Below are 16,594 nucleotides of genomic sequence, written 5' to 3' on the forward strand. Positions count from 1 at the left end.
TCTATGTTATATGTACTGTATGTCTATGTATGTATTGTATGAATGTATTGTATGTATGTAGTATATATGTGGTATGTATGTAGCATGTAGTATGTATGTAGTATGTATGTAGCATGCATGTAGCATGCAGTATGTATGTAGCATGCATGTAGTATATATGTAGTATGTATGTAGCATGCATGTAGTATATATGTAGTATGTATGTAGCATGTATGTAGTATGTATGTAGCATGTAGTATGTATGTAGCATGCATGTAGTATATATGTAGTATGTAGTATGTATGTAGTATGTATGTGGTATGTATGTAGCATGTAGTATGTATGTAGCATGCATGTAGTATGTATGTAGCATGCATGTAGTATGTATGTAGTATGCATGTAGTATGCATGTAGTATATATGTGGTATGTATGTAGCATGTGGTATGTATGTAGCATGCATGTAGTATGTATGTAGCATGCATGTAGTATGTATGTAGCATGCATGTAGCATGCATGTAGTATGTATGTAGCATGTATGTAGTATGTATGTAGCATGCAGCATGTATGTAGTATGTATGTAGCATGTATGTAGTATGTATGTAGTATATATGTAGTATGTATGTAGCATGTAGTATGTATGTAGCATGTAGTATGTATGTAGTATTTTTTTTTTTAACATTTAACACATTAGCCGGATGATGGGACTACTACTTTCCCATCATTGGCTAATGTGTCAATCACTGTCATGGTAGCAGGCATCGCCAGATGGGACTTGTAGTCCCATCGGACGATGCTTGCACAGACCCCCGGACATCAGCACAGCCCCCCGGCAGGCCGGCACAGCCCCCCGGCAGGCCGGTACAGACCCCCACAGGGTGCACAGACCACCGGCAGGCCGGCACAGCCCCCCGGCAGGCCGGTACAGACCCCCACAGGGTGCACAGACCACCGGCAGGCCGGCACAGCCCCCCGGCAGGCCGGTACAGACCCTCACAGGGTGCACAGACCACCGGCAGGCCGGCACAGCCCCCCGGCAGGCCGGTACAGACCCCGGGCAGTCCACACAGCCCCCCGGCAGGCCGGCACAGCCCCCCGGCAGGCCGGCAGAGACCCCCGGAAGGCCCGAAATGACGGCGCATCATGATGCGCACACACCGCGCATCATGATGACGTCAGGCTGTCAATCAACTGAACTTCCGATTCCGATGCCGAATTCCGATATTGAAAAAATATCGGAAGTCGGTATCGGAATTCCGATACAGCAAGTATCGGCCGATACCCGATACTTGCGGTATCGGAATGCTCAACACTATTCATCACACTTGCAGCACAGGTTACACAAAACGACATCTTTTGATCTTTCCCTGCCTTCCGGGCAGCCTCTATCCTTCCCGTCATTTATGTCTCTCTTGTTCTGGCAATCCCTGCCTTATCCCTTGACAATCTCTGTCTCATCTGTGCCTTCAGCGCCACCAGCTCCCTGCACCTGTGGCAGGACCCTGAGGTGCGTACGCCATTGCTGTTAAATGCTCAGCAGCAACCGCAGTGCACAGGTGAGACAGAAACTACTGCAGCACTTCCCACTTTGGATGCACAGATTTATGGACTAGGGGCTTAGCGGGCAAAACCGGTGACTGCCTGTTGCTGCCAGAAGCTGGACCATGATTGTTAGGGATCCATCTGAGGATACCACGCTGGCCGTTGCCAGTACTCCAACTCCCATCAGACTGTTTGTGGATGAGTATCAGAGAAGACTTTGATAAGTGCCGTTTAACTATCAGACTGTTGCGTTAAATATTTACTTCCCTTGACTCCTGTTTACTATTTTTTAACTCTCTGCGATGAGATCATTTTCATCCTTTTGTTAAAAATTAAATAATATTGTTATACAGCATTTTTCTGTAATCCCTGCGTTACTCCATTTCCGAATCTGCTAACATCAATAGGGAAAGGTGCCAGGAACGCCATCCCAGCTTCTCCTGCCCTGGTCGTAGACCCCGAATTCTTCTTGGGGATGGTCCTTCTTAGCTGGTGCCCGACTGCACAGTCCTCAGCCTGGGGCCCCTTCCTGCTGTAGCAGCTCTATCCCCACAGCCAGCAGACTGTCTCCTTTACTGCTCCTTACACCTTGCCCTGGGCAAGGCTGCCCGGGCTCTGCTCACTAATCAGGAAGTGTCCTGACTACCTATGCTATGCCCTGCTCTATTCTAACTCCCCCCTACTGACAAACTCCTATGCTAACTGTACCTGACTAACACTCCTAATCTATCCTATTCCCCATCTCTATGATGCCCCCACTATTCTAATAAAGCTGAAAATGAACTGAGGCTTGCAAGAGATGTCAAAAGCAATAATAAAGGATTTTGGGGATATGTCAAAAGTAAAAGAAAAGTCAAAGATGCTATAGGATTTTTACAGGATGAAAATGATGAAATGGTAAGACAGGATGTTGAGAAGGCTGAACTTTTAAATTCCTATTTTGCATCTGTTTTCTCTCAGAAAGGAAATGCAACATCAACTGTTATTCACTGTCCTATTAAGGGAATAGAAGAATCCAGGATATCTATAAACAGAAAGATAGTGAGGAAACACTTAGCTAACCTAAATGAATTCAAGTCTCCAGGTCCAGATGAATTACACCCCAGAGTACTGAAGGAGATAGCAGAAGAAATTTTTGAACCCCTCTCCATAATCTTTGAAAATTCTTGGAGAACAGGAGAAGTGCCAGAAGACTGGAGAAGAGCAAATGTTGTTCCTATCTTCAAAAAGGGGAAGAAGGTGGACCCAGGCAACTATAGGCCGGTGAGTCTGACTTCTATACCAGGAAAGATCTTTGAACAAATTATTAAACAACATGTATGTCAATACCTGGATAAGAATGAAGTGATTAAATAGAGTCAGCATGGGTTTCTAACTAATAAGTCATGTCAGACTAACTTAATTTCCTTCTATGACGGTATCACTGATTGGGTGGATCAAGGAAATGCTGTAGATATAGTATATCTTGACTTCAGCAAAGCATTTGACAAAGTCTCTCATACAATCCTTATTGAAAAAATGACTAAGTATGGAATGGACAAGGCAACTGTTAGGTGGATTCATAACTGGCTTAGTGATCGGACCCAAAGAGTGGTCGTAAATGGCTGCACATCCAGTTGGAAGAATGTCTCAAGTGGGGTACCACAGGGCTCTGTCCTGGGCCCTGTATTGTTCAACATCTTTATCAACGATTTAGATGAAGGAATTGAGGGTAAACTGATTAAATTTGCTGATGACACAAAGCTAGGAGGGATAGCTAATACTAGAGAAGAGAGAGAGAGGATTCAAAAAGATTTAAATAAACTGGAGAAGTGGGCAGCAACTAACAGAATGGTTTTTAACAGGGAGAAATGCAAAGTACTACATCTGGGCAATAAAAATGAAAAAAGCATATATAGAATGGGAGGAATAGGGCTAAGTGACAGCACATGTGAAAAAGACTTGGGTATACTAATAGATCACAGACTGAATATGAGTCAACAGTGTGATGCAGCAGCAAAAAAGGCAAATGCAATTCTAGGATGTATTAACAGAAGCATACAGTCTAGATCACGTGAAGTCATTATTTCCCTCTACTCCTCTTTGGTCAGACCTCATCTGGAATATTGTGTCCAGTTTTGGGCACCACATTTTAAAAAAGACATCAACAAACTGGAGCAAGTTCAGAAAAGAGCGACCAGAATGGTGACCGGTCTGCAAACCCTGTCTTATGAGGAAAGGTTGCAGGATTTGGGAATGTTTAGTTTGCAAAAGAGAAGACTGAGAGGAGACTTAATAGCTGTCTACAAATATCTAAAGGGCTGTCACATTGTAGAAGGATCAACTTTATTCTCATTTGCACAAGGAAAGACTAGAAGCAATGGGATGAAACTGAATGGGAAGAGACACAGATTAGATATTAGAAAAAACTTTTTGACAGAGTGATCAATGAGTGGAACAGGCTGCCACGAGAAGTGGTGAGTTCTCCTTCAATGGAAGTCTTCAAACAGAGGCTGGACAGACATCTGACTGGGATGATTTAGAGAATCCTGCTTTGAGCAGGGGGTTGGACCAGATGGCCCAGGAGGTCCCTTCCAACTCTACGATTCTATGATTCTATGATTTCTGAGTTAAAACATCAGTATTGTTGTTTCTAAAAGATTATGAACTTGTTTTCTTTGCAGTATTTGAGGTCTGAAAGCACTGTTTTGCTTTTTAATTTTGACCATTTTTCTTTGTCAGAAAAAAAATTCAAAATTTATTGCTTGGAAATTTGGAGACATGTTGTCAGAAGTTTATAGACTAAAAGAACAATTTACATTTTACTAAAGAATATACCTATAAAGAGAAAAATCAGACAAACTGAACATTTGAAAGTAGTCTCTTAACTTTTGCCAGAGCTGTATGTGCATAGTGTCCAAGGGAGAGGAGGTATGTGAAGGTCCCTGCCACCTCCTTACACTTATACACGTCGGCAAAAGTTTAAAGACCAGTGGCGTAGCTAGAGTCTGATGGACCTCAGTGCAAAATTTGGACCTGAACCCCCACCTGCATATTGGTGAGATGTATGAACTCTTGTAATGTTCTAGATCCTATAAAGACATGTGTTCGCCCCCATTTAATGGTGTCCCCGTCCTGGCATCTTGCTGTAAGAATATCCCCTGTCCTTGCCCCTTTCTATAATATTGTCCCTCGTTCTGGCCTCTTCCTGTAATAATATCCCTCGTCCTGGCCCCTTCTTGTACTAATGTCCCGCATCATCGGTCGAACATCCAGTTGAAATAGGTTCTGGTATCGGCAGGCCCCCTTCCCGCCTGGGCCTGGTCGTAGTCCCAGCCTCTGCGACCATGATCTATATGCTCCTGTTAAAGACCCAGAAGCCACAAAACAGTCACATGAGCTATTTTTACATACAGAGGCTCAACCTGAAGGTTTGGGGCCATATCCAGGGCCTGAAACATATGGTTTGTTTGTGACGGAGGGGATTTTGGGCTAACTTATGCACAGAGGCCTAAGTACAACTGCTACCTCTGTGCCCTACCCTGGGTATGTATTTCCTTTTGTATGTTCCTAAATGTTTAGAATCAGGGAGCCAAGAGAACTCATGACAGGACCTTGGGTTGGTAAGATGTTGGCCGAGTCAAATCCAACCTAACACTTTTATCCTACTTCCAAGACCTCCAGCAACCATTTGTGATCTGAAGGAAATCTTGGTTAGTGTTCAGTCAAGTGTTCAGTTTCTCTGCAGCACACTCCATGGGGAAATTAGGTATTACACAAAACAGTTAATGGTCTGTGTAATTCTGAACTAGACAGGTACTCCAGAACGAAATGCAACCTCTTCAGCCAAAAGACAACAATCCTAAACAGAGTACCTCCTCTTTTTTGCTCAAAATTTCTTTACAGGGTATTTGAAAATGAGTTAACTCAACAACCCTGGTAAGGAATTCATCTTCACTAAGGATAAGGATTAGGGTGGTGTCACATATGTTGTAAGGTAGCTCCATCTTGTATCTATGAGAAAGTCCCATCTCTGGGCTCAGTGGTTGTCTTGCATGTTTTTTCCCCAGACACAGTGTCCATGGGTTGTATCTGGTATCACAGTTCTGCTTCACTGAAGTGAATGAGCCTGAGCTGCAATACCTGGCACAACCAGTGGATAAATGTGGCGTTATTTTGGTAGAAAGCAGCCCTTTTTTGTATTTGTCAGAAAGGGAGGGTAATTTACATATCTAAAGATGATTGAGGAAGAGTTCAGATGTCTTAATTTCGGGACATGCGGTTCTGATTCCCTGGTTTACTTGTATGCCTCTACTTTAGCTTTCTTCAGCACGTAATGCATCCAATGATCAGCCATGTGTTCAGCCCATCTTCCCAGTGGATATTTATGTTCATCAAAAAATTACTGGCGTCCAATGTGATTACACACATCATTTCACCCGGTAATTTGTGCTACACCTGTAGAAGGAAGAATTAAAGATCCCAAAACAAATTTGGTTCTTGCATTTTCCTACTGTATATATTTTGTCCTGTGAGACTAAGAAAAAAAATGAAACCTTCACCCATGCATTAAATAACGTTCAGGGGAGAGATAATAATCAATGGTACAAGGTCCTTATATACTTCACAGCCAAAAATCTGCAACTAAGAAGGCAGCGACTGTAGGTATATGGACCCAGCACAGGTCGATAAGTGGCTGCCGGACACCGCTTATTTACCATGAGAACAACGTAAAAAGTCAACCCATGCAGACATTGCAATTCCCTGATCTATGGAGGGAATTTGTATTATTATTATTATTATTATTATTATTATTATTATTATTATTTATTGTTATAGCGCCATTTATTCCATGGTGCTTTACATGTAAGGAGGGGTATTCATAATAAAAACAAGTACAATAATGTTAAACAATACAAGTCATAACTGGTACAGGAGGAGAGAGGACCCTGCCCGCGAAGGCTCACAATCTACAAGGAATGGGTGAGAATACAGTAGGTGAGGGTAGAGCTGGTCATGCAGCGGTTTGGTCGATCGGTGGTTACTGCAGGTTATAGGCTTGTCGGAAGAGGTGGGTCTTCAGCCTCTTTTTGAAGGTTTCGATGGTAGGTGAGAGTCTGATATGTTGTGGTAGAGAGTTCCAGAGTAGGGGTGATGCGCGAGAGAAATCTTGTATGCGATTGTGGGAAGAGGAGATAAGAGGGGAGTAGAGAAGGAGATCTTGTGAGGATCGGAGGTTGCGTGCAGGAAAGTACCGGGAGACGAGGTCACAGATATATGGAGGAAACAGGTTGTGGATGGCTTTGTATGTCATGGTTAGGGTTTTGTACTGGAGTCTCTGGGCAATGGGGAGCCAGTGAAGGGATTGACAGAGGGGAGAAGCTGGGGAATAGCGGGGGGACATATGGATTAGTCGGGCAGCAGAGTTTAGAAGATTGGGGGGGTGCGAGAGTGTTCGAGGGGAGGCCACAGAGCAGGAGGTTGCAGTAGTCAAGGCGAGAGATGATGAGGGCATGGACTAGGGTTTTTGCAGATTTTTGGTTGAGGAATGAACGGATTTGTGAAATATTTTTGAGTTGAAGTCGACAGGAAGTGGAAAGGGCTTGGATATGTGGTTTGAAGGAGAGACCAGCGTCAAGTATTACCCCGAGGCAGCGAGCTTGTGGGACTGGGGAGAGTGGGCAGCCATTTACTGTAATGTATAGGTTCATTGGGGGGGTCACGTGAGATGGGGGAAAGATGATGAATTCTGTTTTGTCCATGTTAAGTTTCAGAAATCTAGCGGAGAAGAAGGATGAAATAGTGGACAGACATTGAGGGATTCTGGTTAGTAGGGAGGTGATATCTGGTCCAGAGATGTAGATCTGTGTGTCATCAGCATAGAGATGATACTGAAAGCCATGAGATTCTATGAGCTGTCCCAGGCCAAAGGTGTAAATGGAGAAGAGCAGGGGTCCTAGGACTGAACCTTGTGGGACTCCGACAGATAGGGAGCGAGGTGAGGAGGTAGTCTGTGAGTGGGAGACACTGAATGTCTGTTAGGTATGATGAGATCCAGGAGAGGGCCAAGTCTGTGATGCCAAGGGATGAGAGGGTCTGTAATAATAGGGAATGGTCCACTGTGTCAAAGGCAGCCAACAGGTCCAGGAGGAGGAGGACAGAGTATTGACGCTTGCTTTTGGCGGTTAAGAGGTCATTGGTGACCTTAGTAAGGGCAGTTTCAGTGGAGTAGTGTGACCGGAAGCCAGATTGTAAGCGGTCGAAGAGGGAGCAAGAAGAGAGATGGGAGGACAGTTCAAGGTAGATGTGTTGTTCCAGTAGCTTGGAGGCATAGGGGAGAAGTGATATAGGGCGATAGCTAGATACAGAGGATGGGTCAAGAGAGGGCTTTTTGAGGATAGGTGTGATGGAGGCATGTTTAAAGCTTGAGGGGAAAACACCAGTTGTTAGTGATAGGTTGAAGAGATGGGTTAGGGTTGGGATGAAGACTGTGGTGAGGTTTGGGATGAAGTGGGATGGGATAGGGTCAAGTGCACAGGTGGTGAGATGTGATCTTGAGATTAGAGTGGAGAGTCGATCTTCTGTAATGGTGGAGAAGATGGTTTTGGAGGTGGAGGGCTGGGAAGTCGGGAGGAAGGGCTCTGGGGGTTGTTGACTAAAACTGTCTCTGATGTTATCAATCTTCTGCTTGAAAAATGAGGCAAAGTCTCCAGCTGAGATGAGTGGGGAGGGAGGAGGTGCTGGGGGACGGAGGAGAGAATTGAAGGTGTTGAATAACTGTTTAGGGTTGTGAGACAGGGAGGATATGAGATGAGAAGTAGGTTTGTTTAGCTGTGGCGAGTGTGGTCTTGAAAGTAGTGAGGGACTGTTTGAATGCGATGAAGTGCTCGTTGGAGTGGGATCTTTTCCATCTGCGCTCAGCAGCCCTGGAAGCTCGCCTCAGTTCTTTGGTCAGACTGGTGTGCCAGTGCTGTCTGTTGATTTTGCGAGCTTTGGTATGTGTAAGTGGGGCAGCAGATTCCAAAGCTACAGCTATTGTGGTGTTATATAGAGCAGCAGCGTCATCCGCATTGTGTAAGGAACTTATATCTGTGAGAGGGAGGAGGGATTCAGAGAATGTGTGTAGGTCAAGGAGAGATATCACCAGCAGTGAGAAGGAGCAGAGAAAGTGTTAGCAGGTGGGAGCAGGAGAGGGCATGAGGGGGCTGTCTGTGTTTGGAGACAGAGGATTGTATGTTAAGGAACAGTTTTGAAGAGGAGGTGAGGTGGATGGGGAGGATTGAAGAAGAGATGAACAGTTCCTTACTAGGAGTAGGGATTAGGGGAATTAGCAGAAAGTGGATTATAGGGGTGAAAGTGAAAACAAACAGAAACATTGTTTACAGTGACTGTGTACAGTTACCAGAGAATATGGGAAGCAAGGTGTGCCACAGTCCGCGCTGCTGAGTCCACAAAATCACCTGGGATGCAAGATGTTGTAACAAAGTACTTCTTTATTCCTTCCTACACATTTCGGCACCCTTACTGGCACCTTCCTCAGGAATATCCCTGAGGAAGGTGCCAGGAAGGGCGCCGAAACGCGTAGGAAGGAGTAAAGAAGTACTTTGTTACAACATCTTGCATCCCAGGTGATTTTGTGGACTCAGCAGCGCGGACTGTGGCACACCTTGCTTCCCATATTCTCTGGCAGTTTTTCCACGTTGGAGTGGTCGGTGGAGGTCCTGCAGCAGCTGATACTGTGTTATGTCTTCAAGCCAGTTGTGGGTCACACAACTGGAATAGGTGAGTGGAACTGCATTACACCACTCACATCGTAGTGTCACTAGTGATAGGGCACTATTGCGCCTCTTGTTCCCCCACCCTTTTTGTATTGTGTACAGTTACCTTCAGTTCCCTTCTGGTTCACTTCTGGTTTTAATTCTAAAATTTATCTTCACACTTCTAGGACACACTTATAGGAATTACACTGCAGACTGAAGACTCTGCAGTCTTGAGCTATGCAATATATGTACAACTAAGTGCATTCAAGTGTGAAGCAGAGAGAAGTGCTCTCTGCTCATCTTGGTCAGACAATTAAGAGTCGACCAGATGCATATGATCAAGCCAGAGTAAACAAGGTCATAAATAACACTGGGGTAAGCTGGGGTTAGCTGAAAGGCATACCATGTGAATGCTAGGTGCAGAGGCAAGTCTATGTGCAAAGCTTGGTGATGTACTATGTGCACTTCATAGACAGACAGCAGGAGAGCTGAGTGGATGAACATACCATGTGAATGCTAGGTGCAGAGGCAAGTCTATGTGCAAAGCTGGGTGATGTACTATGTGCACTTCATAGACAGACAGCAGGAGAGCTGGGTGGATGAACATACCTGTCGGAAGAATAGAGAATTTCTAATTTCGTTACAAAAACTGGATCTGTATCAGTTTAGTGATATAATCTAAGTTTATGTTAGTTTAGGGGGGTTGGCCTGGGGGTCTGTATTCATTTAGGTTGTCTGGTCTGATATCTGGATTTGTTCTGATCTATATAAGATATGGGGGGTCTGGTTTGGGGTTTGTATTGGTTTAGAGGGTCTGAACTTAGTCTTTGTTTTAAAGTGAATTTAAACAGCAGATAAAAAAGCAGCAACACTTACCTGCCCAGATCTTGGAACAAATGCACTACAGGGTGCAGCCAGCCCATAAAGCAAGATGTTAGCAACACAGGTGCAAAATACCAGATCAACAGCCACTCTCCACATACCAATTCCTGGAGAGAAATAAAGTTGGATCCAAAATGGCCGACTTCAAAATGTCCGCCATGGTCACCACCCATCTTGAAACGTTTCCCCCTCCCCATATACTAATGTGCCACAAACAGGAAGTTGATATCACCAACCGTTCCCATTTTATTTAGGTGTATCCATATAAATTGCTCACCCTGTATTATTTCAATAAGACATTATTTGGTCACTATATTTTGGGATGATACTAAATATGGCATTATTTGGAGGCAAGATATTATAATAAATAAATAACTGGGAAATATGTAACAGTATTAACAGTATATGGCATTATGTTGGCTTTTTGAGTATAATTACAATTAAATACTAATTAGGCAATGTATTATACCAAATATGGCATTACTTTGCTGCAGGATATTAATTGGCCATTATATAGCAGTTAGAGTTGAGCGAAACGGGTCGAAAAATTTCAAAGGTCGCCGACTTTTGGCAAAGTCGGGTTTCATGAAACAAAACCCGACCCTAGGAAAAGGTTGGCCACGAGGTCGGCGACTTACGCGCCAAAGTCGGGTTTCAAAAGTTTGTTTTGTGCTCTTTTTCAGCCAATCAGGATCCACGGACACTGTGGGCAACGTGATGAGATAGGCAGGGGTCACCACCATCTTTCAGAAGGGCATGCAAGTGATTGGCTTGCTTTGGTGGGCGTCACAGGGGTTATAAAAGGGCGTGCACGCCAACCGCCATCTTACTTCTGCCGATCTTAGCATAGGGAGAGGTTGCTGCTGATTCTGTAGGGAGAGCGTTAGGCAGGGAAGAAGAAAAAAAAACTGCTTCTGCTGCTAGCGATTTTGCCTGTACAACACACCAGTCACTGTGTGTGCAGTGCAAGGGGAGGCTATATTGTGGTGGATCAGCGGTGTTGGTTGTTAGGCTGCCTTCTAAGGCTTCCTGACAGCTGCATTGCTGTTTACCAACTGCTCTGCAAACTGCTTTTTTAAAAGCAATCCCAATTTTTTTTTTTGTCCTGCTGAGGTACTGAGCGTGCATTTTTTCACACCATACAGCGGTGTACGCTCCTCACACAGTATCGTGTAACGGCTGTTATCACAGCCACAGTGAAGCTATCTGTGTGTCACTCTGTGAGAATAAGTCGAGGACATGTTCCGTTCTTACAGACCTGCACCTACTAGTTTTGTCTAGCTTTCAAACAGTTAAATATATTTGCTGTTTGATCACATTCAAAACTATAGAGAGACAGCGTGTGTCAGTCCGTATACTTAAAAAACACGGAGCTTGACAATTTTACGTACACCGGACAGCCGTGTACGTGCACGCTCCTCTCAGTACCGTGTAACGGCTGTTATCACGGCCACAGTGAAGCTATCTGTGTGTCACTGTGGAAGGATAAGTGTAGGACTTGTTCCGTTCTTACAGACCTACACTCTAGGGAGATTCCTATTCTGCCCAATTCTACATACACCTTGTAGTTTGTGATACACTAGCCAATTTCTGCCTGTGACATAGCGCTCTGATATTCAGTGGGCCTCACACAATCCAAAAGTGTCCAGTGTCCACTAGTGTGTGCAGAAATTCAAAATCTCCCTTATCCTGTAGTCACTTTTTTCACACCTGTGCCATCGAGCCTGTGACATAGCGCTGTGATATTCAGTGGGCCTCACACAATCCATAAGTGTCCAGTGTCCACAAGTGTGTGCAGAAATTCAAAATCTCCCCTGTCCTATAGACACCTTGTACCTTGTTTTACATTACTATATAGTTTGTTGGATTTTGTCTACATTTCTACAAAAAATGAGGAAGGCTGGTGGAAGAGGCCGTGGAATTGGGCGGGGGTTGGCAGCTGGTAATGATGGTGTTGGTGGTGGATCTGATGGTAGTGGCAAGAGCAAAATAGGACCGAATGCAGGAGGTGTTGAGCCTGCGTCATCGTCTGGCTCCATAAGGCTTCGAAGGCTTAGTTTTCTAGGAGTTGGCAAACCGCTTTTAAAGCCAGAGCATCAGGAAAAAGTTTTGTCTTACATTGCTGACTCAGCCTCCAGCTCTATCGCCTCCTCTTCTGAAGTTGTAAAAAGTAAAAGCACTGAGTCGTCATTGGAGGCTCATGTTCATGAACCACACCTTTCCTTGTGTCCTTCACCCCAACCAAGATTGAAGGATGACGCAGGCCATACTACTGATTACTCCATGGAGCTGTTTTCACATACCATGCCTGGATTATCAAGTGAAATGGTGAATTACCCAGGCCAAGATGAATCTGACATGGAGTGCACTGATGCACAGCCTCTGATAGATGATTCTGCTGGTACATTCACTCAGAGCACTACATTGTCCTCGCAGTGTACAGAGCCAGATTCTGACCCTGATGAGACTCAGGTGCCCCTTCCCGCACACTATACCACCATACACGGTGACACAGAGGAAGGTGCACATGACATTGAAGAGGAGGTGATGGATGACCCAGTTGTTGACCCAGATTGGCATCCATTGGGGGAAGAGGGTGCTGCTTCCAATAGCTCAGATGAGGAGCATCCACAGCAGACATTGACATCGCAACAGCTGTTATCTGGCAGGCCCGGAGCACTCCAAAGACAGGTTCCAAAAATCAAAAGAGTTGCTGGACAGCTTGTCCAGAGGGTCAAAAGATCACAGCGTGCTAGGCCGCAAAATGTCTGCCAAAGTAGGAAGAGTGCAGTGTGGCACTTTTTTGAACAAAATCCTCATGATCAGGCCAAGGTTATCTGTAAGAAGTGCGCAAGACCTTTAGCCGAGGGAAAAATCTGAAAAATTTGAATACCAGTTGCATGCTTAGACATTTAACCACCATGCACTTGCAAGCGTGGACACAACACCAAACCTCAAGTGCCACATGTGCAACTGATCACAAAGAAGGTAGTCAGCAACACTACATTGTTTCCCCCACTGTAAGCCCACCGGTTAGCACAGCAGCAAATGTTGAGGTGTCGCTGCAAGGCCACAGCAGTCAGGGAATCCCACTGTTATATCAACGAAATACTGAATCTAGGCCATCAGAAAGAACACCAACTCCATCACCATCATCAACCCTCTCTCAGTCCACCCTGTCCACCGCTACTTCCACCATATGCAGCTCTCAAGTCCAGCTCACCCTCCCAGACACTATGAGTAGGTCATGAAAGTACTCAGTCTCTCATCCGCGTACACTGGGTTTGAACGCCCACATTGCCAAACTAATCTCATTTGAGATGATGCCCTATCGGTTGGTGGAAAGCGCAGCTTTCCGCGAACTCATGGCCTATGCAGTACCACGCTATGACCTACCCAGTCGCCACTTCTTCTCTCGCAAAGCCATCCCAGCCCTCCACCATCATGTAAAAGACCGCATTGTCCATGCACTCAAGCAGTCAGTGAGTGGAAAGGTGCACCTCACAACTGATGCATGGTCCAGTCGGCATGGCCAGGGCCGTTACGTGTCCATCACTGCGCACTGGATTAATGTGGTGGATGCAGGGTCCACAGGGGACAGCGGTGGTGGGACAGTGCTGCCTAGCCCACGGTATAGGAAACAGTTGGCTGTAGGCGTTCGACCCTCCTCCTCCTCCAGAAGCGAAAGCTCGTCCACAGAGCGCAGTCGTACGAGCACTCCATCTGCAGCTGCCACTGTTGCACACGAGGTGTCCCCCTATCGAGCAGCTAGTGGAAAGCGTCAGCAGGCTGTGTTGCAGATGATGTGTTTGGGCGACAGACACACCGCCGAGGTGCTGGCCGAGTACTTGAAGCGACAAACTGAGTCATGGCTGGGCAGTGTACATCTTGAGGCAGGCAAGGTAGTTAGTGATAACGGCCGTAATTTTGTGGCAGCCATAGCCCTTTCAAAACTCAGCCACATACCTTGCTTGGCTCACACCTTGAACCTGGTGGTGCAGTGCTTCCTCAAAAATTATCCGGAGTTAACAGCCCTGCTCCAGAAGGTGCGAAGACTGTTCGCGCACATCCGCCGGTCGCCTGTACACTCCGTTCGTATGCAGAAGCTGCAGCGATTGCTCCACCTTCCCAACCACCGCCTCATTATCGACATTGCAACAAGGTGGAACTCCACCCTGCACATGGTGGAGCGGCTGTGCGAGCAGAGGCAGGCCATAATGCATTTGTGGGAGGATACACGGCCAGGCACTTTGAGAGCAGACATGGAGTTGACAGGTGTGCAGTGGTCGAAGCTGAAAGACCTCTGTAAAGTCCTTCAGTGTTTTGAGGAATGCACACGGCTGGTAAGCACAGACGACGCCATCCTAAGCATGAGCATCCCACTTATGCGTCTGCTCATGCAAACTTTGACGCACCTTAAGGAGCAGGCGTCTGCAGCCAATGTTGATGAGGAGGAAGAGGAGGAGATAATCCTTGATGACATTCAGCCATTGTCTGCTCAGGGACCTCTCCTGGACGAGGTGGAGGAAGAAGAGGAGGAGGAGGATGATGATGGGGATGATTACTTAGGGGAGGAGGATGCATCTCGTGGGGCAAGTGAAAATGTTGGCGTGGCAAGGTCTGGTACAGGGTTTGTGCGTGACTGGAGGGATGTGGATTTGCCAGAAAGTGCTCCTCCAACCAGCACTCGCAGTGCATCATTGACCTGGGAACATTGGCCCACATGTCAGATTATGCCTTGCAGATCCTAAAAAGGGACCCCCGCATTGCCAAAATGATGAACGATGACGACTACTGGTTGGCCAGCATCCTGGATCCACGCTATAAAGGCAAATTACAAAACATCATGCCACAGGAGAACCTTGACCTAATATTGGCTAATAAACAAGCAACTCTGGTAAATCGGTTGCTTGAGGCATTCCCAGCACACAGCAGCGGTGATGGTTCTCACACGAGCCATACGGGCCGGGGGCAGCTTGGCAGAGGTGTTCATGGTGCACACAGCAGAAGTGGCGTTGGAGACAGGGGTTTCATGACAATGTTGTGGACTGATTTTTCAAATACCGCTCACACAACTGGTAATACTGCATCGATGGAAAGTGACAGGAGACAGCAGTTGTCAACTATGGTTACAAACTACTTTTCTTCCCATATCGATGTTCTCCCACACAGGTCATTCCCCTTTGACTATTGGGCCACTAAACTGGACACCTGGCCTGAATTGGCACAATATGCCTTACAGGAGCTCGCTTGCCCAGCTGCAAGTGTGCTATCGGAAAGAGTCTTCTGTGCAGCTGGATCAATCCTGACAGAAAAAAGGACCCGTCTGTCAACCCAAAATGTGGATGATCTAACCTTCATTAAAATGAACCATGCATGGGTTTCCAAGGATTTTGTCCCACCTTCCCCTGATGACACATAGGGTGACAGAAAAATGGCTTGCTTTGGTCCACCTCTTCCTGGGACTTGACCTATTTCGCCTTTTGCATCAGCTGAATGTCCTACATCAACATATGCCACTTTCTAAAACTCCCTAACTGTGCTGCCTCCCCCCCATAGCCGGGGTCACCACCTAGCGCACGACACCGTGCGAGTGCCGTTGCCCTGGACAGGTGGGTAGGCCGACTCTTGGGCGCGGGCACTGGCACAGCGTCCCTCATAGTGCAATCAAGTGTCTCTGACGGTGGTGGTGCACACCCGCCGTCAGACACACCGCCGTACTATGAGGGGCCCAGTGCCAGTACCGACGCCCACGAGTGGGCCCGCCTTGCTTGGGCAGGGCCCCAGCATTTGCAATCTTTACCTCTCCCTGCTCCTCCGCTGTGTAGTCTGGGCCGTCAAATCCATACTGTGCCTGACACCGTCTGAGCCTGCCTCCTGATGTATAGACATATATTTTGAATGTGTACGCTATCCATACATGTTATCCGGGGATACGGTACCCTTTCTCACCTTTGTGCAATCACGTGCAATCCATACTGGGCCTAACACCGTCTGAGCCTGCCTCCTGATGTATAGACATATATTTTGAATGTGTACGCTATCCATACATGTTATCCAGGGATACGGTACCCTTTCTCACCTTTGTGCAATCACGTGCAATCCATACTGGGCCTAACACCGTCTGAGCCTGCCTCCTGATGTATAGACATATATTTTGAATGTGTACGCTATCCATACATGTTATCCGGGGATACGGTACCCTTTCTCACCTTTGTGCAATCACGTGCAAGCCATACTGGGCCTAACACCGTCTGAGCCTGCCTCCTGATGTATAGACATATATTTTGAATGTGTACGCTATCCATACATGTTATCCGGGGATACGGTACCCTTTCTCACCTTTGTGCAATCACGTGCAAGCCATACTGGGCCTAACACCGTCTGAGCCTGCCTCCTGATGTATAGACATATATTTTGAATGTGTACGCTGTCCATACATGTTATCCGGGGA

The sequence above is a fragment of the Dendrobates tinctorius genome, unplaced genomic scaffold (genome assembly GCF_039654945.1).
Source record: "Dendrobates tinctorius isolate UK_male_01 unplaced genomic scaffold, ASM3965494v1 ptg000014l, whole genome shotgun sequence".
Taxonomy (NCBI): Eukaryota; Metazoa; Chordata; class Amphibia; order Anura; family Dendrobatidae; genus Dendrobates; species Dendrobates tinctorius.